This window comes from Lactuca serriola, chromosome 9, assembly GCF_051521515.1.
Source record: "Lactuca serriola cultivar US96UC23 chromosome 9, Lser_US96UC23_V15, whole genome shotgun sequence".
Taxonomy (NCBI): domain Eukaryota; kingdom Viridiplantae; phylum Streptophyta; class Magnoliopsida; order Asterales; family Asteraceae; genus Lactuca; species Lactuca serriola.
The window spans coordinates 28,062,061-28,089,596 of record NC_136416.1 but is presented as its reverse complement, the minus strand read 5'-3'; the positions used below and the strand labels follow the sequence as shown (position 1 = coordinate 28,089,596).

General features: G+C 37.9%; 1 long non-coding RNA gene and 2 pseudogenes across 3 annotated transcripts; 2 read left to right on the top strand and 1 right to left on the bottom strand.

Annotated features, from left to right (window-relative positions):
- Window positions 1-3,961: 3,961 nt before the first annotated feature.
- On the top strand, window positions 3,962-7,923 carry LOC145075474 (beta-glucosidase 11-like; annotated as a pseudogene). Its single transcript, XR_013692440.1, has 12 exons — window positions 3,962-4,383; window positions 4,451-4,514; window positions 4,809-4,870; window positions 5,049-5,124; window positions 5,235-5,306; window positions 5,407-5,494; window positions 5,567-5,817; window positions 6,054-6,169; window positions 6,583-6,803; window positions 6,994-7,232; window positions 7,305-7,395; window positions 7,549-7,923. The product of XR_013692440.1 is annotated as a beta-glucosidase 11-like (transcript).
- Window positions 7,924-17,380: 9,457 nt separating this feature from the next.
- LOC145075473 (callose synthase 5 pseudogene) lies at window positions 17,381-17,740 on the bottom strand (annotated as a pseudogene).
- A 7,706-nt stretch (window positions 17,741-25,446) lies between these two features.
- On the top strand, window positions 25,447-27,036 carry LOC145072570 (uncharacterized). Of its 2 annotated transcripts, none has more exons than XR_013691069.1 (4): window positions 25,447-25,768; window positions 25,852-26,038; window positions 26,139-26,260; window positions 26,701-27,036. It is a non-coding gene; the product is annotated as an uncharacterized LOC145072570 (long non-coding RNA). The 2 variants fall into 2 exon arrangements; XR_013691071.1 differs by having other exon boundaries at window positions 26,139-26,524.
- Window positions 27,037-27,536: the final 500 nt, after the last annotated feature.

The window sequence follows — 27,536 nt, the reverse complement described above, 5'->3', positions numbered from 1 at the left end:
TGTGAATCATCTTAATTTTGAATCATCTAATGATTCATTTCAATTTTTGTTAAGAAAATATACATATAAAAATATTTCTTACCTTCCTATGAAAAATTTACATCTTATTTAATCTTGACTCTCTCTCTAGATCTCTGTCTATTTCGATGATGGTCTACAGTTTGGTGGTTATATATATATATATATATATATATATATATATATATATATATATATATATATATATATATATATAACCACCAAACTATAGACCATCATCGAAATAGTAGATGCTTTTGCTTGTCTATGGTTTCCTTGACTATTAAAGGTTAATTGCAAAAATTTGATTATTAAGTGAACAATGATTAAAAACATTGGCTAGACTTGTCATTATCTGTTGTTTTAATATTAACTTTATGTACAAATTTGCTAATTACACATGGGTCAAAACAAAAGAATTATTATTATTATTATTATTATTATCCTTAATAAATCAATGTTTTTTTTTGCTACATGTCATCTTCTTCTTCATTTGGACAAAAGACAAATTTTTAGAATTTTAGAATTTTTTATTTTCCACTTGTCATTTTATTGTATTTTTCATTTTATTAAATTAGAATTTCACATTTAATATGTAAGGTAATATATATGTAAGATATTTTATTAGAAATGATTTACATATGTAATGTATTCAATGTATTAAAGCCTCATTAATTTGAATAATTAAATTTTTTTTTCTTATTTTTCTTATAAATTCAAACTTCTCAAATTGTTAAAATTTCATATTTAATTATTTTTAAATAAACTCATGTAATACATGGGTCTCACACCTATCCTCCTTAATAAATCAAGGTTTTTTTTGCCACATGTTCTGTTCTCCTTCATTTGGACATATGACAAATTTCTAAAATTTTTGAATTTTTTATTTTCAACTTGTCATTTTATTATATTTTTTATTTTATTAAATTAAAATTCCACATTTAATATGTAAGGTATTTATTAGAAATGATTTATATATGTAATGTATTCAATGTATTAAAGCCTCATTAATTTTAATAATTAAATTTTTTTTTTCTTATTTTTTCTTATAAATTCAAATTTCTCAAATTGTTAAAATTTTATATTTATTTTTTTTAAATAAACTCATGTAATACATGGTCCTCACACCTAGTTATTATTATTAGTAGGAGCCCATGCGTTAGTATAACGTGATAAAGCGATTTGCAACTTTGTATTAATTTCTTGTAGTGTAAAATATAATTTTCAACTTTGTATTAATTTTCTTTGTTGTTATTATTAACATGAATATAATGTTTATTTGATATTTTAATTCAGGTTTTGTATTTAACAACATATCTATATTATAATTTTAAATAGTTTATTAGATAACTAGTTCAAAATTCGTAGCATTATATATATATATATATATATATATATATATATATATATATATATATATATAAACAAATATAGTATATATCTTCATGTTCGAATAAAACATAATTAAAAAACAATGATAATTTAGAAAGACTCACGTGTCACCAAATTTGTAAAAAAAAAGCTAGACTTATACGGAAAATATAAAATATTCATGATTTTTAATTAATTCTTTCTTTGAAGCAATACAAAACAAACATTCGCATATAACATATTAAATCAAAAAGTATCCACATCACCTATATAACATATGATCGATAACATGTATGTTTTTTTTTAAACAACGAGTTAGTATATGTCTGAGATTGAATTCATGACTTCCTTGCTAGAAGACATCATGTTAGCCAAGTGAGTTAGCCACAACTTGTAATTGATAACATGTATTTGATCTAATTAAATTAACAATTCAACCAAAACATATAATAACATAATTAGTATATAATAAACTTATAAATTAAAAGTTCTAACATAATAAACTGTCTCGAAAAGTGGTAAAGACCTCAAACTAACACAAAAACTTTTAAAAGTTTTTTTTTTTTTTTGTGAATTTTGTATGTGATTTTTATATGTCTAGTCAAAATATTGGTCTTTTATATTACACTTTCCATTAAATACTTATTAAACATAATGTATACGATGTAAAACCTTTTAGTGGTTAAATCATTATTAAGAATGCTTTTGAGTGATATGAATTAAAAGATGATGTTTCAAATCAATATAGATTAAGTAATAATGTCTTTATTATTATTATTATAATATATATATATATATATATATATATATATATATATATATATTAGAAAATTATACAGTTGTTCTCTATGATTTGTCAAAACAAGTTGATTATGTACAACTATCAAAGCATCTACGCAGTTGGTCCTAGTGGTTGTATCTTTTCAGTGATTGGTCCTTTAACCGAGTTAAACGATTATACTACACTTTTTAATTTAATTCTACCTTTCCTTTTTTATATTTTCGCTAATTTATTCAATTTAAAATTAAAATTTAACCCTACCCCATTGTACCACAACTTCCACACCATTAGGTGAAGATTTCTATCCTCTCTTCTATCTCACTCTATCTTCGGTTGTCTTTCATCCAGAACCGCTATCTGCCGCCTATTTCCTGTCATCTTTTTCTAGCCATTGCCATCGCATCCCTTTCACTTATTACCGCCTCATTCCCTTTGTTTATGTTCTTCTTCATCACCATACCTACTGACAAAGTTTGTCTTCATCACCATACCCATTGTCTCCGAAAAAATGTTTTATGGTTTGCCACTGCACCGCCTTCCCTAAATCTCCTTCGGTACTATCGCTCACATATGTCACTAGAAAAACATCTATGTTACAATTTTGTTCATCGTTTCAGATCCAAACAGTTGAGGCTAGGGTTTGCAGCAGTGTTCGATCGAGAGAGAACATAGACGACAACAACTAGGGTTCGATTTGGAGATAACATAGAGTGTGAGCTTCAACTATGGTTCAATATGGACCCGAGGAGAGAGGTGGGACTGTAACTAGAGGTGTTTTTTCGAAAGAAAAAGGAAAGAAGATAGGAAATGGTAGTGTGGTGGGCTTCCGGCTGGATGAGAAGGTATGAGGACTGCAAGTGTCAAGTAGAGGATAAGGATGATGATGGAGTGAGGATGATATGTCGGTGAATTGTTTCACTAATGTGTATTTAAGTGTAATGGATTGATTTGTTGACCAAAATTAATTTTGATGAATATTAAACAAGTAAGGAAGGTCTGTAGTGCACACTTATTTATGTATATTCAAGATTCAAAGTAGACTGTCATTTAGGGGCAATGCCCCTGAACGAACGGGGGTATGCGGACAGCGCCCCTAAAAGAGGGGTCCAATGGGTGGCAACCCTTGGCAGGGTCCAAGGGGTAGAGCCCCTGGCTACGATCGAGCTATATTAAAAATGAATCACAAATTCGGTGTTTTGAGAATTGATCCAATTATGACTGTTCTCAAAATACCTATTTTTATGACAGTTTTTGATGGTTTGTGACAGTTTGAAACTTTCTGGTAATAGTTTTCAGACGTAGATCAAAATCAGTTTTTGGTCCTAATCTGGTACTTACGAAAAAATAATCTCTCATTTTTTTTTTCAGTTTTCTCTCATATTCTGAGTCTTATCCAATTGAGGATTTCGGAAGTATCACCGAAATACTTTGATTTGAGAATGATATTCACGATTTTCAAATTTCCAAGTGTCATTGTACCCCAAATTTTTAACAAAATGGAGTGAGGAGGCGAGAGGGATGGTGATGGACGCACCTTGAGTGTTGTAAAATTGAAATGAAGATGGTGGAAGTTGGAAGTTGGATGTGAGGGTAAGGATTTTCAGAGTCTGAATGAAAGAGGGGTGCTTTTATTAATAAAATATTATTTTTAAATCAAATTTACATATAAAAATTAATAAAAATTCAATCAATGGTATAATAGACCACTTTATCAAAATAAAACCATAAAAACTGATCACGCAAGAGAAACCATACGCGAAGATCTTTTGATGATGATATGGAATCAATCTGTTTTTGCAAATAAGAGGAGTAGAGGAGCAGCTGCGTAAATATGTCTTATTGTCATAAAGATGTTTCTTTTTCCTCGGTTGTATTCTAGTTCTATTCCACAATAGGAAAAATGATTTGGTGGAAAAATTCTTTTGCTATTTCCATTTTAAGCCATATATACCTCCAAAACAAATCTGGATCGGTGTTAATTTGCATGTCTCGTATGTATGATTTCGAAAATAGTCGATTCATCACTTCCTGTAGCCTGTAGGATGTAGCAGATGACAATGTCGAATTCTGTCCTTCTTGTTCTTTCTCTTCTTCTTGTGATCGGAAACTATGCTGATATACGATTCTTCTTCGTATACGGAGTTGTTGATGAATATCGAAGATATGATTTTCCCAGTGAATTCGTTTTTGGTGCTGGAACTTCCGCTTATCAGGTATTTCTTTATATTGCTCTGTTTCGAGTGTGTGTAGTCGATTTGGAGCTAACTACATGCGTGTAAGGTTGAAGGAGCAGTACAGGAAGATGGAAGGAGTCTCAGCATTTGGGACACCTTCGCACATTCAGGTACGTAATACAAATAAGAATACATGTCGGATGATGAATGATTTCCAAGTGTGTGTAATCGATTTGAAGCTAACTTTATCCCAAGAAACCGAATTGTTTTTTATTTGTGTTGTGATTTGTTCTAAAAGAGAAAAAAACAAATGATTCACATTGAATGATCAAGAGGTTTATGACATGTATCCATAGCATTGTGGATGTTCTTATCTAGGATTATTGGCCTCCAAAATCATAAAATCAGGACGCAAATACTACAACTCTTGAGTGTCAAAGTAATTCTTGTGTAATATCATGAAGGGGTTCCCTGGTACAATGGAGAAAATGGAGATGTGGCAATTGATGGGTACCATAAATACAAGGTACAAACCATGCATCTAGATCACTCATCTTTTTTATAACATATAATAAGAAATTAATTCAGAACACTTTAATACAAAATGTTTGAGCAGATATTGGCTTCAACTTTTACATTACAATAAAAGATAGTAGAATATATAACTAGAGCATACTACAACTGATAACATTCGAGTGTTGCAGGAAGACATTGAACTTATGGCAGACACAGGTTTGGAAGCATATAGATTTTCGATCTCTTGGTTGAGACTCATCCCAAGTATATATATATGTTCATTTGCTAATTAATTAAATAGTCTATTGACAAAATTTCAGTAACTCCACTTGTCTTGCTTATCAAATATGAACATTCTTGTTTTCTTTTTGCAGATGGAAGAGGATCCATTAATGTGAAGGGCTTACAATTTTACAATGATTTCATCAACAGGCTTATCGCCCATGGTTAGATAAAAAAATGTCAATGCCTTGCCATCAAAAAATACAAATTGTCTAACTAAACAAAAAACGCCTAGAATTACTAGTTCTAATTATATATATGCAGGAATAGAGCCACATGTTACATTACATCATTTCGATCTACCACAGATACTTGAAGATGAATATGGAGGATGGATTAGTAGAAAATCAGTGTACATTTCTTAAATGGAGCTAATATACATATATATGTATGCAAGAATGACATGTGTACGTAAATATTGCAGGAAAGACTTTGTTGCATATGCTGATGTTTGCTTCAGAGAATTTGGTGATAGGGTTTTGCATTGGACTACTTTTAATGAAGCCAATATATTTGCTTTATTCGGTTATGATTATGGTTACTCACCTCCTGGACGTTCTTCCCCATTTGGAACTAACTGTAGCAAAGGTGACTCTACTTCTGAGCCATATCTTGTAGCTCACCATTTGTTGTTGGCACATGCATCAACAGTAAGACTATCACCGAAAATACAAGGTAAAGATATGATCCTAATTAAGATCACCTTTCTCTAATTATATAGTAGTATCTTGTTTTTTAGAAAAAAGTAAGAAAGAAAGAAAGAAACATTCACTACTTGTTATAATACCGTGTATATATATATATATATATATATATATATATATATATATATATATATATATATATATATATATATATATATATATATATATATATATATATATATATATATATATATATATATTATGCAGGCTATGCAACAAGGTTTTATTGGAATAAACGTTTTGGGATTTTGGTTTGAACCTTATACAAACACAACCGAAGATGTCAAAGCTGCCCAAAGAGCCAATGACTTCTATTTGGGTTGGTGAGTGAAGAGAAATGTTACATAAAGGTTATCAAAAGCTATATGTAGCAAAATGGTTCAAAGTGACAAAGTGAGTTTTAATATGGTCAAGTTGGTTACCCGATCAATAAATACCTTTTGATTTTTTCTAGTTTTTCAAGTAACTAATGTGATTACAAAAACTAAATATACTCATAAAATAATAATCTAAATTGATTGAATTAAAGTTACAATCATTTGCATACACTTTAGATGACTTTCGAATCATTTCACGTTTGTTTAGTTTTCAAATTTGGCCGATTTGTAATTAAATTGGTCAAAATTTCCACCTCCATACCTTTACCAAAAGCTATTATTAGAAATCGTTGTAGGTGTTTGTTAAATACATTGAATTGTACTTTACTTTGATCTTCGTTTCATGGTTCCCACTTCAGGTTTTTGAATCCCTTGGTGAATAGGGACTACCCAGAAATAGTGAAGAAGAATGCAGGAAACCGAATTCCGACTTTTACCAAACTTCAATTGGAGAGAATCAAGGGTTCATTTGACTTCTTAGGCATAAACCACTATTCCACATTATATGTGAAAGACAACCCGATTAGTCTTGAAACGGATACTAGGGATGCTATTGCAGACATGGCAGTAACATATAAATGTATGAATTGACTTCATGGTGTTCCCTTTATACCCTTGATGCTAGATATAGTGCTTAGCTGGATACTACACATAAGTCCAATAACTATTTTATTAGATTAGATCACCATGATGCTTATACATGTTTTCCTCAAACCATCGATCACTATATATATGAAACTAATACTAACATGATGTGTGCCTTTCTGCAGTCCGTACTACTGGAGGTGAAAATTTTCCAACTCAGGTTTTGAATGTTAGATCCTATGTTGTTTCTGTTTTCTTATTATTAATTACCAAACGTTTATCCTACTATCATACTATAAGTTTCTTGTTTTATTTTTATACTTTTAATCTAATCAGTTCCCCGTGGCTCCATTGGGTCTACAAAAGCTTCTTAACTATGTGAAAGAAGAATACGGAAATCCTCCTATCTACATCCATGAAAATGGTATATACATTATATAGTTTACCTATTAAATTCTTGTATGCACATGTAAATTATGACTGTTTTTTGATATAGGCCAAAAACAACCACATAATGTGACATTGATGGACACCCCAAGGGTAGAGTACTTGCATGCGTATATTGGGGCTTTGTTGGATGCACTAAGGTATGCTTCTTGTAGCCTATATGAAGAAAAGGGCGCATATCCATGGCTCCATTTTCATAAGTCACAATCATTTTAGAGCTTTATAGATCAATCATATCCCCATATCTTATGGTTCTTTTTTTTTTATTTTATATATGAATGACATGGTAACAGGAATGGATCAAACACAAAGGGATATTTTGTGTGGTCCTTCTTGGATCTCTTTGAGGCTACTGGTGGCTTTACTTATGGTTTTGGTCTATACTATGTTGATCTTGATGATAAGGAGTTTACACGTTATCCTAAGCTATCTGCACATTGGTATGCCAATTTTTTAAAAGGGAATGTTGGACCAGTTCCCATAAGATACACTAATACAAGAAGGAGATAAGTCGGAAATCAAATCATAAGAAGGCATGGGTAAAATGGTCAATCTGGAGTAAGTCGGTTAGGAGTTAAAATGCTGTTAGAAGAAGTATTATAAATAGCTAGAGAGTTGGTTAGAATATTGAGTATTATTTGTCATTACTGAATTTCGGTTGTAAGGGAGAGAAGACCCCTCTCGAAGTAATCAATTTTTCAATAAAATCTATGTTTCATCTCTTTTCTGTCAAATTGTATCAGGAAAGGAAAGAACGTGAGTGTCATCATTCTTGATGTAGATAAATCTGACATCAAATAAAGTTTAGGGACCATTTTGTACATGTCAAGAAGTGGTAGACTAAAATTGTGAAAATGACCTCTTTGTTTCTAATACCCACCAAACGCATCAGCGCAATTAGTAGTAGGAGTGTTCATTTGGATGGATCAGTTTAATCCGATCCGATCATGTGAATCCAAATTAATTTCGGTTTTCAAGACATAGATCCATATAGTCCAAACTAAATTCAAATCTGATCCGATCCAACCAAATTATAATTCGGTTGGATTGGTTTTTTACAATTCGGTTTTCAAGAATCAAGACATTTCAACAAATATATAACTTAAGTATTAACTTACTCTATAGTATAAACTAAAAAATATTGTTTATTTAGTTGTGAACTAAAACTTATAAATAACTATAAAGAAAAATATATTATAGTTTACTACTTTATAGACAATTTTTTTTGATAAGAAGTACATATTATAATATTATAATAGATGAAAATTTTTAATATATTAAAAGAATAATTTAGTAAGTTTATAATTTATTAAAGATATATATTAAAAAGAACAAAATAATAAATTGTAATTCGGTTTTTTTGGACTATTCGGTTTTTATTTTATAAACTAAAACCAATCCGAAATCCAAAATAATAATTCGGTTTTGCTAAAAACCAATCCAAAAATCCGAATATCCGAACCAAATAGTCCAATCCAAATTGTCCAATTGGACAATTCGGTTTTATCCAAATAGTGAACAGTCCTAATTAGTAGACTTGTTGCATTTTCATTTATTTTCTCCAATCTCAGTTTTATGCCTTTTGTTTCTTCTGCTTTCATGTACCATTACATGTGACTGAATAAAGAGATTCTTCAATTGTTCCAATCTTTTTCTAGTTTCTTGTTAATTCCATTCTTCAATTCAACTTTACTTCCGTTTATTGTAACAAATTGGTATCAGTAGCTTCTAGGGAGATGATTGATTGAATTTTATTGGAGGATTATTGGTTATGATTTCTTAATCAACGATTGAAGATTGAAAGTGTTAATTGGGGACATCCTGATGCAGAGGATATAGATGATCTAACAAAAGCCTTTATGGACAAAAAGGAGAAACAAACTGAGCAAAAAAGATCAACTTAAAGCAAATGTAACATTTGAATAGACCTCACTAAAATTAACACGACCCTAAACCTGATATGAAATCGGGTTAAACGAGTTAAATTGGTTTATCTTTCAATATGTAAAAAAGTTGGTTATTGTCTTAATGTTAGTCATTAAAAATGGGTTAAATGGGTTAAACGAGTTAAATGATTTATCTTTCAAATTTCAGTATGTAAAAAAATTGGATGATAACTTGATGTTAGTCTTCATACATTGATGAAATGGGTTAAATGAGTTTATCTTTAAAAAAATGGTTAATGACTTGATGTTAGTCTTTCTAAATGGGTTAAATGGGTGAAACGGGTCATGCGAGGTAATCGTGTTACATCGGGTTAGGCAGGTTTAAACGTGTCGTGTTCATGTTGGCATTTTGACCTGTTTATTATTATTAAAGGGCTAATGCCATAAAAACCCTCATGTTTGCATGAAATTGTCGAATTTATCCAAAATTGATTTTTATGTTCATTAATGTCTAATATTTGCATAATTCTACTCATACTTGCCATTTATCTGGTTTACTCTCAACAACAAGTGACATTTGTGCTTAAGTGTCGGTTGAGGCTGAAATGGCTTCCACGTGTCAGCAAGTTTTAGTGTAACAACAAAATTAAAGGGATAAGGAGGAAAACGATGGGGCTAAGGATCAAACACAAGACATCATGCTCCCTATGATCACTACCTTACCTGCAAGCAGGGGTGGATCTTTTCAAGGACTAGGGGGGGTTCCCCCCCCCCCCCCCCCAATTTTTTTTGGCATAAATAGTCCCTATGCTTTTTTTTAACTTTATACATATTTAGTCCAAAAATATAAAATTTTGACTATGACTCCCCCCTGTTCACCAATTTTTATACAAATTATACTTCCCCCCCCCCCCCCCCAAATGAAATATTGAAGCACCGCTACTGCCTGCGAGCCACAACAGTTTTTGTGTAAGACATCATGCTCCCTATGAGCACTACCTTACCTGCGACCCACATAGTTTTTGTGTATGTATTACTCTGGAATGAAATATAAATTGATTAAACTAACTAATTTAATGAGGAAAAAGTAAAAAAATGCAAGGATCAAACCACGTATATAAATTATTAATGGTAATGACTTTACCATTTGCCTACTTAATTTCCATGTTTAAATTCTAAAACAAGTGTATTAAAAACTTGTTGGAAATTACTATTATTATTATTATTATTATTATTATTATTATATATAAAAAAAAAAGAGTTCCCAATTCAACAGTTCTTTGTTTCTATCGGACCACTTCAATTTATTTATTATTTTTTTTTATTTACTTTTCCAGCGGTAGATTAGTGTCTGGACACATGTACGTAGAAGGAGGCCAAGCATCTATGTGTCATTCCAACGTTTCCCCTGAGGTATAACTCGTTTCCCCTCTGTTTTTAAGCTTATTGTCCCTTATAGCTCCATTAAAGTCCTCTTTGAACCATTTCCAAGCTTGTGTATGTTTGAGGGTTTGTAATAAGCTGATTGACCTTTAGATCTAGGCATGGTTGAGCTCCAGGAGCTCAGATCTAATGCCTTTATGGAGTCATATTGCACAAAGCCCTAGATCTACCCTTTTTGGTGCACTTTAAGCCTTAGAACCTTTATTGGTAATGATCTACACGTAAAGTTGGAAACTTTACGTGTAAACCAGGCCCTAGGAGCCCAGATCTATGATTGGCATGGGCTGGATTCAAGCAGAATCGACCATATAGTAATTACATGGTAACGACTCGGCGAGTCGTTTATCTGACTCGGCGAGTCGGTTCGCGAGTCTCCGAGTTTGTCCCCTTTTCGTAGTGTTGAGTGAGCAGTGAGTCACGGGGTGTGACTCAGTGAGTCGGAAGCTGAACTCATCTATGGAGGAACTCGGCGATTCAATGCCCTGACTCGACGAGTTTAAGGCAATCTTCTTAGATCAAGAACGGACTCGGCGAGCTGTTCATACAACTCGGCGAGTCGCAGCATAAGTGTTCTTCGGATGAAGATGAACTCGGTGAGCTGTTCATACAACTCGGCGAGTCTTAGCATAAGTGTTCATCGGATGAAGATGAACTCGACGAGTTGTTCATACAACTCGACGAGTAGGATGAAGGACTTGAATATCAGTTGAGAAGGAGAACTCGTCGAGTCATCGCCTAACTCGACGAGTAGAAACGGGATTCAGGACAATCGTTTGGGTAGGGACTCGGCGAGTTGGAGAGCCAACTCGGCGAGTCGGGTCAACTGAAAGTTGACTCTGACTTTGACTTAGGGCATGATCAGGGGTAAAATGGTCCGTACCGGAACCAACGAAGGCCAAGATAAGACTAGGGAACTTGTAAGTAGCAATGATCCCTCAGGAAGTATCAGTATCACTAATGATTGTATTATATATTGCAGAATGGTGGTACTTCGATCGAGGCTGGTAGATGGCGGTTCAGGAGAGGGGTCAGGTTCGGGATCAGGTTCCGAGCCGGTAGATGAGGGACTACGCGAGTTCATCGCGTCAAAGATCACCAGGGGTATCCTTGAGTCGACTCCCATTATCTTCGGGTCGATCAAGGAAGGGATCATCGAGTTGATGGAGGATCGCCTCAGGGCATTCAGGAGCGACATGGCATCTAGCCAGTCGGGTCCTCGCACATTGTCCTTTAAGGACTTCAGGGGCAGTGGTGCGCCAAATTTCCACGGAGTGAAAGACCCCATTGCTGCCAGGTGATGGATTGCAGACATCGAGTCTGCACAGTTGACTAGATTCTGCCCCGAGGGGTCGAAGGTGAGGTATGCAACAGGGTGTTTACGGGATCGATCCCGGGATTGGTGGGAGTCAGTGGGTGACTCGTTGGGAGCCTCAGCTATCGAGGCTATGACCTGGTTGGACTTTGTGACCAGGTTCAGGGCAGAGTTTGCACCGGCTGTCGAGCTTCAGCAGCTGGCCAAGGAGTTTCTGGATATAAGACAGACGACGGAGACTGTGGCGGAGATCACCGCCAAGTTCCGGGAGAGGGCTTTGTTGGTGCCCCAGTATGCTGGTGACGAGGATATGGGGAGGATCCGTTATCATGATATGCTACGAGCTGACATCCGGGAGCATGTTAGCTTTTCAGCTTGCCCTACCTTGGACTCCATGATTGCTAGGGCGATGGAGAGGGAGATAGATTTGGAGCACATCCGGAAATGGAAGGCAGAAGAGGGTCAGTCAGGAGGGGCTTCGGGGAAGAAGACCAAGGGATCAGATGCGGAGCCGAAAGGCCAACAGGGACGGGGATGCTGCAGGAAATGCGGCAAGACGCACGAGGGGGCGTGCAGGTTGGGATCATCAGGCTGCTACAAGTGCGGCAAGTTTGGGCACTATAGCAGGGATTGCACTGCTCCGGCAGCAGTTATTCAGACATCGGAGTTGCTGTGTTTCCACTGCAACCAGAGGGGCCACAAGAAGGCCAATTGCCCCCAGTTGACAGTTTCAGCGCCGGTGAAGGCGCCAGCTCCAGCGACCCTGCGGATCACGGATGGCCGGCAGGGCAAGGCAGAGGCTCCGGTGGTGAGGAGCCGAGCATTTCAGTTGGCTACCGAGGAGGCACGCGCCGCACCCGATGTGGTGACGGGTATGATTCTTTCCCTCTATTTTATTTTTATGATGTTATGATATTGATATGTGCTCCGTATGTATATGTATGCATTAGGATCGTTCCATGTGAACGGCATCCCAGTTCAGGTGTTGTTTAACTCGGGTGCATCCCGATCATTTGTTTCCCTTGCGCTTAGCAAGAAGTTTCATGAGACTTCGGGCGAGTTAGATTGCCCTTTAGAGGTAGAGATTGCTGATGATCGATCAGTGCGAGCATCGATGGTGTTTCGAGATTGCGTGTTGCGTTTGTTTGAGGAGCGCTACTTGGTAGACTTGGTTCCCATTCCGCTGCGTGGGAACAAGGTGATTATAGGCATGGATTGGTTAAGCCCCAATGGGGCGGTGATAGATTGCGCACAACAGCTAGTGCGAGTCAGGACCCTAGGTGGGGGAGAGTTAGTGATTCATGGCGAGAGGCCACAGTGTGGACCTGCAGTCTGTTCGGCAGCGAGGGCTAGGCGATATCTTCAGCAGGGATGCGCAGGATATGTCGTGTACGTGATGGATACCCGGGAGGCGGGCAAGGCGACGGTGAGTGAGGTTCCGGTGGTGCGAGATTTCGCAGATGTTTTCCCAGAGGAGCTTCCTGGGATACCTCCGGAGCGACAGGTGGAGTTCAGGATTGACCTCGTTCCTGGTGCGGCTCCGATAGCCAAGGCACCATATCGGTTGGCTCCTCCCGAGATGCAGGAGTTGTCTACGCAGCTGCAAGAGCTGCAAGACAAGGGATTTATTCGCCCGAGTAGTTCACCCTAGGGAGCCCCGATCCTGTTTGTGAAGAAGAAGGATGGGTCGCATTGGATGTGTATAGATTACCGGGAGCTGAACAAGGTAACGGTGAAGAACCGTTACCCACTCCCGAGGATTGATGACCTCTTTGACCAGCTTCAGGGAGCATCTTGGTTCTCCAAGATTGATTTGCGTTCGGGTTATCATCAGATGAGGGTCAGGGAGGAGGATACGCAGAAGACCGCGTTTCGGACACGCTATGGCCACTATGAGTTTGTGGTGATGTCGTTTGGGCTCACCAATGCTCCTGTCGCGTTCATGGACCTCATGAACCGCGTATACAGACCGATGCTGGATCGATCTGTGGTAGTCTTTATCAATGACATCTTGGTTTATTCCAAGACTCAGGAGGAGCACGAGGTACATCTGAGAGAGGTGTTGGAGACGCTGAGGAGGGAGAGCTTGTATGCCAAGTTCTCCAAGTGTGAGTTTTGGTTGCGCGAGGTGCAATTTCTCGGACACCTTGTCAACCAGAACAGGATTCTGGTCGATCCGGCTAAGGTCGAGGCCGTGATGAGATGGGAGGTTCCGAAGTCTCCATCTGAGATTCGGAGTTTCCTGGGATTAGCAGGCTACTATCAGAGATTTATTCAGGATTTCTCCAAGATAGTCGTACCCCTAACGCGGCTGACGAAGAAAGTCGTGGTCTTTCGATGGGGACCCGAGCAGCAGGCTGCGTTTGAGACACTGAGACAGAGACTGTGCGAGGCGCCGATCTTAGCCCTGCCAGAGGGCGTAGAGGATTTTGTGGTATACTGCGACGCGTCCATTTCAGGGATGGGCGTTGTACTGATGCACAGGGGGCATGTCATTGCCTACGCTTCGAGGCAGCTCAAGCCTCACAAGGCGAACTACCCGACGCATGATTTGGAGTTGGGGGCGGTGGTTTTTGCCCTCAAGATTTGGCGGCATTACCTCTACGGGGTTCGATGTACCATCTACACGGACCACAAGAGTGTGAGGTACCTCATGGATCAGCCGAATCTGAACATGAGGCAGCGTCGGTGGTTGGACGTGGTAAAGGACTATGATTGCGAGATCCTCTACCACCCGGGGAAGGCCAATGTGGTGGCCGATGCGCTTAGCCGCAAGGCGGCGCCGATCAAGGACGTTTGCATGAGGATGACCATGGTGACTCCCCTGTTGGAGCGAATTCGGGAGGCTCAACATGAGGCTATCAAGGAGGAGCATCGGAAGAGTGAGTGTGTGGTGGGTCAGGTTTCCTCCTTTGATTATGATAGCCGATGACTATTGACACTACACCATAGGGTGTGGGTGCCGTATCACGGAGGCGTGCGCCAGATTTTGATGGAGGAGGCGCACAAGTCCCGGTGCTCTATTCATCCCGGGGCGACGAAGATGTATAGGGATCTTCGTCTAGATTATTGGTGGCCCTGCATGAAGCGGGATGTGGCATGGTACGTTGAGCGGTGCTTGACCTGCAGGAAGGTCAAGGCCGAACATCAGAGACCGCACGACAATATGCAGCCGTTGGATATTCCACTATGGAAATGGGAAGATATCACGATGGATTTTATCACGAAGCTTCCCAGGACCGCGCGTGGAGTGGATTCGATTTGGGTTATCGTGGATCGATTGACCAAGAGTGCTCACTTTATCCCGATCCAGGAGAGCATATCGGCCGAGAAATTGGCCGACATCTATATCAGGGAGATCATGGCGCGGCACAGGGTGCCAGTATCGGTTATCTCGGACAGGGATGTGCATTTTACTTCCAGGTTTTGGAAGAGGTTTCATGACGAGTTGGGCACTCGTTTACATTTTAGCACCGCCTTTCACCCGCATACAGATGGTCAGAGCGAGCGGACCATCCAGACTCTGGAGGATATGTTGCGGGCGTGCGTGCTAGACTTCGGTGGTAGCTGGGATACCTATCTTCCCTTGGCCGAGTTTTCTTAAAACAACAGCTACCACGCTAGTATTGACCGTCCCCCATTTGAGATGTTGTACGGTCGGAGGTGCAGGACCCTGATATGCTGGGGTGAAGTTGGCCAGAGAGTCATGGGGAGCACCGAAGTGGTGCTCAAGACGACCGAGAGGATCCAGCAGGTTCGAAGCAGGCTTCAGACTGCTCAAAGTTGGCAGAAAAGTTACGCCGACAAGCGCCGATCCAACCTGGAGTTCCAGGTTGGGGATATGGTTCTCCTGAAGGTGTCGCCTTGGAAGGGCGTCATTCGATTCAGGAAGCGGGGCAAGTTGGGATCGAGGTTTATTGGGTCGTTCAGGGTTGTAGCCCGGGTGGGCAAGGTGGCGTATAGGCTGGATCTGTCAGTCGAGCTCAGCCAGATCCACAACACTTTCCACGTTTCCTAGTTGCAGAAGTGCCTAGTGGACGACTCAGCAGTAGTGACGTTAGAGGATATTCAGGTGGATGACAGCCTGAATTACATTGAGCGCCCAGTCGCAATCCTCGGCAGGAAGTCGAAGGATTTGAGGAACAAGAGGGTGGAGCTAGTGAAGGTGCAATGGCAGCACCGCAAGGGTTCAGAATGGACTTGGGAGCCAGTGGACGAGCTGATGGAGCATTACCCCGAGCTGTTTCAGGATCGAGCAACAGACTTCGAGGACGAAGTCTAAAATAAGTGGGGGAGATTTGTAGCACCTGGTTCCTGGTACGTAAATCTTATTTGAGTATTTTCCATTTTTAGCCTTGGACTCGGCGAGTCATAGGGCCGACTCGCCGAGTAGAGACGGGACCCGGGACATGTTTAAGTTGGCGACTCAGTGAGTCCATATTCCGGACTCGGCGAGTCACCGCTGTTGAATGAAACCCTAAGTTTTAGGGGTTTGCACCCTATTTAAGCCTCATATCCGCCCCAAACCAGCCCCCATTCACCCTCAGAGCCCCCAACCCTCGTTCAAAGCTTGTTTCCTTGTGAGTTAAAGTGTTTTTGTGGTGTTCTTGAGGTTTTTGAGGAAAAAGAAGAGTGAATCAAGAAGAGGAGAAGGAGGCCAAGCATCTCTGTGTCATTCCAACGTTTCCCCTGAGGTATAGCTCGTTTCCCCTTTGTTTTTAAGCTCACTACAAGAAAAAAGGCCTTTTACGACGCGCAAAATACGACGCTCATTGATCTATGTTACACAAAGGAGAGTGACATTAGAAAAATGTCATCTCTTCAAAAAATTTAAGGATAGAAGACACGCATTATTGCGCGCCCTTAAATTAGTGTCTAAAAAAAACACGGAGGGCACCTATAATAAAATGCGCGTCGTCTAAGGATGTCGCTTTATAATTTTTAATGGAACGCGCGTTCCATCCTTTAACAGTAGGGGGAAATGAAATTCTGAAAAAAATAAAAATCCCGCCTTCCTTTTTTTTCTCCTTTCCCTCTTGCCCTGGACGCTCCTTCCTTCCCCCTCCCGACATTGACTGCTGCTTACTTCTTCCCTCACTTCTACCTACTGGAACCACCATATCTCCCACTCGATGTTGAAATTGTTAGAAAAAGCCCTAATTATACTCTCAAGTCTAAATACAGAAAAAATAGAAGATGGTGAAGAAGTAGCAGTAGAAAAAGCCCTAATCGGAGGTGGTCCTGTTCTTCATTGTTTCTTCGATGTTGAAATTGTTAGAAAAAGCCCTAATCGGAGGTGGTCCTATTCTTCCTCCCACCACGATTCCCAGCTTTTGTTCGCCGGAACACCGATTCCACCGTGGTTTCTGATCCACGCTGACCAGTCGTCCCAGTCTTCAACGATTTTCTGCCATTCAAATCCAGATGGGTTGAAAAGAAAAGGGGCGAACAGCCACGACACGACTAGGAACCACATTGAGATGGTTAGGTGGCTCTGTATTTGGCGCCGCCGTGGAGAATTGTGCGACCGAAATAGTGAAGTTTGGTGCCAAGAGAGAAGGTGAAGAAGACAGCGGAGAGCTGGAGGTTCATGATTATTAGGTCACGGAGTGCAGTTCTGAAGCCTCTTTCGAGTCGGATCTCCATAATCATCGGTAACGCCATTAAAAGACCAAGTTGAACTACAGATTGAGAAGCCATGGCTGCTTTCAAAGCTTTATCTCCTTGCATCTTTGCTGATTTCATAATCGCTTTTTCTAATCCACTTAAACAGAGATATAATCTCCCGTATAAGAACGCATACACAGTAAGCATCACCATTTGAAACATAAGATAATTTGTCATTTTCTTTAGACTTTAAACTGTTACACACACACACACACACACACACACACATATATATATATATATATATATATATATATATACAGATATTAATTAATTTACCATTGAGCTAACGTCGTCCTACTTCCTAGATGGTGTTTGTGTGTGCATAGACACACACGAATGTGGAGTCTCCAAAGCTGTTGATATCATAGACAACATCATAAAGGATCCTTCAAGGGCACAATTGCTAAAGTTTTTCATGTCTGATGGAGATCTTTCAAAAGAACTTGATGACAGATTTGGCTCTTAGTGTGGGGATATTTTGGTCTTGATTGTTATTAGAACTTTTTAACTTTTAACTTTTATGATTTAATAATGATTTATTCCTATTTTTATTTTGTAACAGGCTTCGGTTCCCACGAACGAATCTAATAATGATTGACAAGGTTCAACAAAGTCAAACGTTCATATTTTGATGGAGGTAAATACCAGAATACAAAATGAAACTAAAAACAATAGTTTATAAAATGAAAATGATCCTGTATTTACAAAACCAATAACAATCGATACATCAATATGTACAACAACTTACATTACAATGAACCCGTATCGTTAACCATTCAAAATTGACATTGAAGAAACAATGAAAAGTTTTTACCTTTTGTTACTTTTCTAACTCGGTTTAAGCAAAAATTCACCTTTTTTTTACTGGGATTGCAGTTGTGTACTTACAGTGGGCAGGAACATTTTACCAAAGAAAAGAAGGAAGAATGATTTCAAGAGGAATTGGAATTGTGATCATCTGCGACTAATGTGGGTATTTGACCTTGATTGACAAAGTCAATCTTGTTTAATCTCAAACAGCAAAGAATTTTCTCGGGTAATTCTTCTGGTTTTTGAGCCTGTATGTTTTTTTTAACAAGAAAAAATATTAGGGAGGGAAAAAGTTGTAATAGTTTGAAAGTACATCAACAATTCATGATTAGATTTAGATTACCTGAATTGTTAAGCCGAGATTCATAATCCCGTGTTTTAGACGTTCACAAAATGCATCCAATCCTTTTCTTGCTATGTAACTAAATCGATGAATATCAAGGTCAATTTCAAAGTAATTTGATCCCTTAAAGAAGTTGTGTTGGGGGCGTGAGAACATGGCTCCATATAATCAACAGAGTGAAGGGGACAAAAATATTAGTACTACTACTCCTCCTGTTGTTGCTGCACAAAGCAAACCAAATCTGAAAAAGATTCAAATGATGTCTAAAACAACAGGTGAAGATAATATTCAAAGCATAAAAACTTATGTTACTGAATTAAAAGAACGTGTGTCAAAGTTACAATACCAAAAACAGCTACTTGTCTGCCAAGTTAGTTACAATTTAGAAAGAAAGTAAGTTTTTACTAAAATTCCGAAAATGCCCTTTGTAAAATTATTGTTTTGGTTTGAACAGACATTCAAGGTAGAGGAAGCAAACGATGGTGGTGGTGGTGGGGCCTCTGATGAGACGGATTTTGTGGAGGAAATGGAATATCCTATCATGCCACGTCACCTTGTGTTATGTCAGGTACCTATGGAACAAGCTTGTACTCCTCGAATAATAGTATTGCAATCACTCATATTACCATAAATTTCAATCCTATAGACTTACAATGCAATTTCGTTCTAGGTATAATTCCATCAATGATATACAACCAATAAAACTACTTTTGTCAAACACATATATGTACACTACACTAACGGCACACCTGTTGGATTAGGGTCTGATACGTGTTCTACAGGTGTATAATCGTACTGCCATCCCACTGGATTCATCCCTGTTGCTTTCTTTCTTTTTACATTTGGCAATGTCGGCTATCTACGTGTCATTTCCTACAAAATATCCGTTTGTGATAATAATTTTAAAATAAAATAAAAATAAAAAAACTCTTTTGTAAAAATGTATGGGCCGAACAAGAAAGAGTGCATTTTAATTGATTCATCAATTAACTTTTTTTTATAAGGTGTAAGTTAATTATCGTTCGATATAATCGACTTTGATCGATAAAAGTTGAAATGCAATAAATATGATCAAGGTTTTCTAGAGATAATGCATAATTAAAAGGTTCCCTAAATAATGTGCTGATGAAACGTGGCTTTCGCATGTCGGCATACTTTTTTGTTTGACTTGATGGGCTTTCTTGGTTAACCACTTAATCTGGACAGCTTAGTGTATCAAAACACCAACCCTTCCCCTACTTGCCCTTAATATTTTTTCCACCAACTTCTCTCATGTTAAAATTGATGATGATTATGAAATCTGTTTGTTGGGATGTAAGGGTAAAATGGTCATTTGGTCTTAGGGGCTGTTTTATAGTTGCTAACCATTCAGCCACTTTACCATACAAGACTTGATGGGAAAATAAAAGAAAAAAGAAACAGTCCCTGAATTATTTGTATTGATTCATGATTGATACCTTGTGTTTTCCCATTCCAGGTAACAGTTTCCAATTCGAATCCAAACATAGTAATGGTTGGATTTCGTGTCCCTGTGGGGAACACATTAGCAAACCATATACCCTCTGAGATAACAATTTTCCAAAGAGTTATAAAACTAGACGAAGGCATGAGGTCATGGTATGACATCCCATTTACAGTTGCAGAATCCCTTCTAGTTGATGAAGAAATTACAATCTCCATAGGAACGACTTTCAACAGATCAACTTTACCAAGAATAGACACTTTAGAAATTTATGGTAGAGTAAAGGATGAATTTGGTTGGAAGGAGAAAATGGATGCAATACTGGACATGGAGGCACGTGTGCTTGGTAGCAGTTCTTGGGTTTCAGGATCTGGGAAAAAACGTTGCATTGGTCAAGTTACTCCTATTGAAGAACAGGTTGTTTCAAGCCGTTTTGCCTAAATGAGAAATATATTATCAAGTACACAAGTCACTTCTCTACTTCAGTTTTTTATATTATGCTTTTACTAATTTACAATCACAGGGACAACAGATACAAATGAGGAATCTTCACGATCACATGCCATTCTTCGTTTATAAATCTTGCAGGAAATGAAAGAGGTGCAGATACAACTGATAATGATAAGAAAACAAGGTAAAGGTTGGAATATAGAATGGAATGGAATGGAATGAGTCATTCCTTCCATTTCTTCCCTCTCTATTTTTCTCTCTCTCTTTTATTCTAATGATCAAAGTTCTTGTTTTTAATATCAGTTTCCCTGTTCTCTTTTATACTTGATGCACCTTTTATTTGCAGGCTTGGCCTGTGTGTACTCCAAGGCCTGTTGCTTTCAGCTTGTTGCTGATACCCCTCTTCTTACTGGATAGGTAAGTTTCAAATCTTTTTGTTGTGGATTTCTTATAGTTTACTTAGCTTCTTAAATCAAAGAGTATAAAGCTTTCCTAATGTGTTCTAATAATTAAGAAAATGGTGTTTTTTTGAAAAATGCTTCTCAATTTATCTTATTAGGAAGAATGGAGAATTGGCCTCAAATCATATGTTTTTTTTCCAGTAACTTCCACTTCCTTCATGGGTTTGTAACAATACTGATGGACTTTGCTATTTTGTTGTATGGTGTATTACCTTGGATATAATTTGTTTTTACATTTTTCTCTTTTTATTTAATTTAAATTTGGATATAAGTTTGTAACACATGGGATTTATGATTGCAGCAAACAATCTTTCTTTTCTTTCCAGACATGATTAAAGGCATGTTTTTGGCTGTAGTTATTGGACCACCTGTTGTGGTTGCCATCATTTTAATAGTACAGGTATTATTCTATCTCTGAGAAATTTCATTTGCCATGTCATCAAAAGTTGCCAGATGGACTATTATCTTTCATGTTTGAGTTGGTTCTCAACTTGTAGAAGAATAACATAAAATATTTTGGCATCTGAGTGTAAAAAATAATCTTTGAACTCATAAGTTCCTTAATAATACTTTATTGTGTTACATGTACTTTATTACTTACTCATAATATATAATTCAATCTGATTATTGATTATGTTTGGTGAGATCATGTTCTCTGTTCTTGATGCTGCATCTGATAGGGAACCGAAAGTGAGGACTTTTTTCCCCCTGACACTTGAAATAACAAGGTAAGGAGAGCATTCTAAACATTCTGGAAACTTTAAAAGAAGAGGGAAATAGGGTCTTGTTCAATGCTTTAGCTGTGTTTGCTCTAAGGGAGATCAACTTATCAAAAGTAAGTTACTGTTTCACCCTTTTATTTAATATTTTTGTGATTGAATGAAAGTCTTAATGAAAGTAATTGACAACCCTTTCTCTGTAAATGATGTTGTGATTGTGGGAGAGGTGTTGTGTTTTTCTCTGTTGCTAGGTAACCTTCTCAACAACAACATTCTACTTAAGCAAGTGAGTAATCAAGATTAAGGGAGACTTGTAATCATGTTTGACATTCCTTTCCAGTAAGAAATATTTCTTACTTGTATGATTATTTGTTAGTTTTATAGGAATGTATAACCCATGTTAGCAATGTATTATTTTTGTTTAACATTTGAATGATTCTTTGTATGACATTACAATTTGTGTAATTTATTTTATTTTTTGAGTATGAAATTTTATTTTATATTATGCAATGGATTGTATTTTTTGTATATGGTATTTTATTTCTATTAAAAATTAATAAATATATAAATTTATTTTTTTTAAACATTTAAATTTACGATACGCAAAAATGTGTGTCATCTTCATTTATGACATGGCCTTTCTTGACAGGGGCTTTCTTGATACGCATTGCGTGTCATTAACACGCGCGTCGTAAGGTTACGACACGCGAATGCGTGTCATCTTCCTTTATGACAGGGCCTTCCTTGATACGCATTGCGTGTCGTAAACGCGTGTCGTAATTGCGCGTCGTAAATGAGCGTCGTAAATGCGCGTCGTCTATAGACGACGCGCAAAAGCGCGTCGTCTCTCTTTATGACAGGGCCTTCCTTGACACGCATTTGCGCGTCGTCTGAGCCTTTTACGACGCGCAATGAGCGTCGTAAAAGGCCTTTTTTCTTGTAGTGGCTTATTGTCCCTTATAGCTCCATTAAAGTCCTCTTTGAACCATTTCCAAGCTTGTGTATGTTTGAGGGTTTGTAATAAGCTGATTGACCTTTAGATCTAGGCATGGTTGAGCTCCAGGAGCTCAGATCTACTGCCTTTATGGAGTCATATTGCACACAAGCCCTAGATCTACCCTTTTTGGTGCACTTTAAGCCTTAGAACCTTTATTGGTAATGATCTACACGTAAAGTTGGAAATTTTACGTGTAAACCAGGCCCTAGGAGCCCAGATCTATGATTGGCATGGGCTGGATTCAAGCAGAATCGACCATATAGTAATTGCATGGTAACGACTTGGCGAGTCATTCATCTGACTCGGTGAGTCGGTTCGCGAGTCTCCGAGTTTGTCCCCTTTTCGTAGTGTCGAGTGAGCAGTGAGTCACGGGGTGTGACTCAGTGAGTCGGAAGCTGAACTCATCTATGGAGGAACTCGGCGAGTCAATGCCCTGACTCGGCGAGTTCAAGGCAATCTCCTTAGATCAAGAACGGACTCGGCGAGCTGTTCATACAATTCGGCGAGTCGCAACATAAGTGTTCTTCAGATGAAGATGAATTCGGCGAGCTGTTCATACAACTCGGCGAGTCTTAGCATAAGTGTTCATCAGATGAAGATGAACTCGACGAGTTGTTCATACAACTCGGCGAGTAGGATGAAGGACTTGAATACCAGTTTAGAAGGAGAACTCGTCGAGTCATCGCCTAACTTGATGAGTAGAAACGGGGTTCAAGACAATCGTTTGGGTAGGGACTCGGCGAGTTGGAGAGCCAACTCGGCGAGTCGGGTCAACTGAAAGTTGACTCTGACTTTGACTTAGGGCATGATCAGGGGTAAAATGGTCATTTTACCCAAAGGACAATTAGCAGTGTTTGATTGAGTATGTTGTGGGAATTGCAGCCGGAGGATTTCCGGAGCAGTAGTAGACAGTCAGTTCCTGATCAGATCAGAAGCTACTTCGAGGTGAGTTACCTTCAGTAGCGGTGGGTCTACGGCCACAATGCCGGCCCACCAGTAGGAGTTGTATGTAGATGATTGTCTCTGTGAAATTCATCTAGGGATTACTACTACTTGTGTTATGTTTATGTGCTAGTATGATATGAGGCTATGTGCTAGTGACAGTAGGGGGAGATAGTCCCCGAGATATCCGGTCGGTAGGGCCGAAGGGGTAGTCATACCCAGCCATGATAGATAGATTCTGATATTATGATACATGTTATGTGGTAGTAGTAGAGGGGAGAAATAGTTCCCCAGTATCCGGTCGAGAGGACCGAAGGGGAGGCCAACACCCAGATATGCTAGGCAGTATCCGGTCGAAAGGACCGAAGGGGAGGCCAGCACCCAGATATGCTAGGCAGTATCCGGTCGAGAGGACCGAAGGGGTAGGTCGGGCACCCAGATATGCCTGACAATATGTGTATGTTATGAGATTATATGGTATGTGGTACAGTGGGGGAACTCACTAAGCTTCGTGCTTACGGTTTTCAGTTTTGGTTTTCAGGTACCTCTTCTTCGAAGGGGAAGGAGCCGGCGCGGTAGCGGCATATCACACACACTCTTGTTTCCACAGTTATGAGTTTATTCTGGGATTGATACTCTGATATTTTGGTTGTTCAAATGTTGTGGATTTCAAATTTGGTTTGCGATGTGAAATGGATTAATTAAACAATGTTTTATTTATTAATGTTTTAAAAACGAAATTTTTGGACGTGAAAATTGGGTCGTTACACAATGTCTCTACCGGTTACTTCCTTTTCCTCCTCCTCCACCTTCTCTCTTATATCGTCTTTGGTCGATTCAATTTCCATCCAAAGATATATCCATGACCGCTTCTTGGAGCTCCCTCTTTCACAAGAGAATCGTCGGCATCGACCTCTGCTATCGTCATCACAGGTAATCGCTGGAACCCCAAAACTTGCAACCCAGCTACTAGGGTTGCCGAACGGGTAAAATTTTTGGGTTTCGGGTAGAACGGGTCGGGTAGAACGGGTATTTCCTTAAGAAAATAATACCCGATACCCGACCTATATTGTAATTCGGGTTTTCGGGTTTCGGGTATTCGGGTTTGAGGTCGGGTCGGGTAATTATCGGGTATACCCGAAAATTTCTTAAATGACACTTATTGATAAATTTTTTTCTTTATTTTTTATTTTTACATGTTGGTTGGTTTAATAAAGAATCGGGTAGGAAAATACTCCGTACAATTAACAAGTACATATATAATAACAATACAAATCATTATAATATGTTATGTACTTTTTTAATTTTATTCCGTGCGATAGTGAGAAACTGAGAATTGTGATGACGGTTCAGGACTTCAGCTTTAGCGTCGTATTCCCTATGCAAGTTTGCGTCGACTATCGAGCTGTCGTTCATAAGAAGGAAACGAAGGGTTTTGTTTATTTGAAGTGTACATACGTGACTTCATTGTATATTTAATATTATTTAAAAAACGAATTCGGGTATTCAGGTATACCCGAAAATAAATATTCATACCTAAAACCCAACCTATATTATTATCGGGTTAACCTATTACCCGAATGTTCACACCCGTTACCCGTTCTACCCGAATTCGGAACGGGTCGGGTGGGTAGAACGGGTTTCAGAGTTTTTTTGACAGGCCTACCAGCTACCGTCATCACAGGTAGCATTTCCATTAGCCTGCTCTTCCTCTACCTGTTCTTCAGCTTTTACGTAGATTTCTAATTATATGTTCTTCCGTCTTCTCGTGTAATTAGCCTGTGATCTTGAAGAATGTTGTGATTAAATAATAATTACGCAGATATTAGGTGGATATAATTCCAATTTCTACTTTTCAATTTGATTTTTTGGATTGGTATATAAAGTTATAGGGTTCGTGAGCCGATGACGACCTAGCTAGGTTCAGGGGAGACGTCGTTGTTTCAAGGACACATGGTTCGTTCTATCTCTGTCATTTTGATTAGGTCCCAAAGCTCTTCCATGTTTCCAGATTTGAGGTTCGATCTATCTTGCCGTGAATCAAACCCAAAACCTTTTTAAATAACTTTTTTGTAATTTAAATATCTTTATTATGTTTCAGATTGATGAAGAAATTGAAGGTTTGAGGAGAATTTTTTTCAGACCTAAAGGAGAAAATTTCAAATGTAAACAAAATCGGGAACCCTATCAATGTTGGATCTTACTCCTTGCTAAGACCACTCCTGGCTTAGTTTCAAGTTGCTCACAAAAACAGATCCCATAGAAAAACATCATGATTTATGACACAGGTTGGGTACCCAAGCGCTTAGAAAAACAAGTATTTATGTCAATATACTCGGGAACTGTTTAATTCATGGTTGTGATTCTTACCTTTCTATTATCTTGCAGAATTATAAAGCTCTTTTTGGATTAATTATACAAGTCTGTTCATTCATCCCACCAACTATTAAAAAGCTGAGAATCAAAATACATATGGAACAAGAATTGGAGAGCAGGAGCAGTTTGTAGAGGTACTCCACTTTCTCCTATCACTACCACTCAAGTCATGACCAACAAAGTTTATTTGAGTAATGGATTTCAAAAATTAACCAATCTTCCTGAAATAAATGTCATTGAAATTGTATTGGAGATTCTTGAAATCAAAAACTTAGAAGTGGCTTATAAGAAAAAAGTTGGGGTTTTTCAAGTAAGGCACAACCTGATGGAATCTTTGAGGATAAAAAGAAAGTTAATATCAAGTTTGAATTTGGGAAGAAAGAGGTTTCTACATTCAAGTGTGAGCCTATTAGATCTCTTTTCTTTAAACCTATTCCTAAATTACTACCATCCAAATCACATGAAACTCTCGGTTAGCGTTTAATGTTTCTGGAAGACATTTTTACCCCTACCTTTAAATTCCTTATATATGTGTACAAATAAAGTAAGGAAAGTATGCTACTATTTCTTGCAGGCTGTTGTCGGTATTGCTGCATCCGACAAACATTTTGGCAGATGAAGGTGGTATTCAAATACCAGAGCATCAGTCTGTTGTTGGACTTCTTGCCCAACCGTGTTCCACTAGGAAAACGTATGGAAAATAATTAATCTTTTCTTTTTGGTTTATCATTGCAATTCATTACCTGTTTTCTTTCTTTATGATATGTCATAATGTGCATAAATGGATTGTGCTAAGTTATGTTGCATGTATCTTTTAATCTGCAAACTGTTGATTGCATATCAAGGTAGGTTGACAATTTTATGGGTTGTAGGTGTGATCAATTTTCTATATATGGGTTTTATTTTTCAACTTAATCCAAAAAAAATGTTTTGTATTCATTTTTACACAAGGTATTGAAAACATCACATTATCCAAATACAATAAAATCTAATTTTCACTTAAACAAATCATTAAAAAAAAAACAAAAACAAAAAACAAAAACAAAAACAAAACCCCTCCTAACCCATGCAAAGCATGGGTCTCTTCCCTAGTATATATGTTAAAGATATGAAAGTTAGGAATAGTAAACTTCCTAAGTTTTTGGCAAGATTGGTCCCTAAGGTTATGTATGTTTGCTTCTTTTTTTTTGTCAATTTTTTTGTCACTTTTGGTCCTCCAACTTATGTTGGTTTTAAAAAACTACTTACAACATTGACCCTTCACCTTTATGCTTTTGTTCACAAACAACCATTTCACTTTCGTTTGAATTTTTTATAACCCTCGTTTTTTATTACATATTATTAATATTTAGTCTTTTGGCAAAAATGGTCCCTCATTATTATTATTATTATTATTATTATTATTATTAT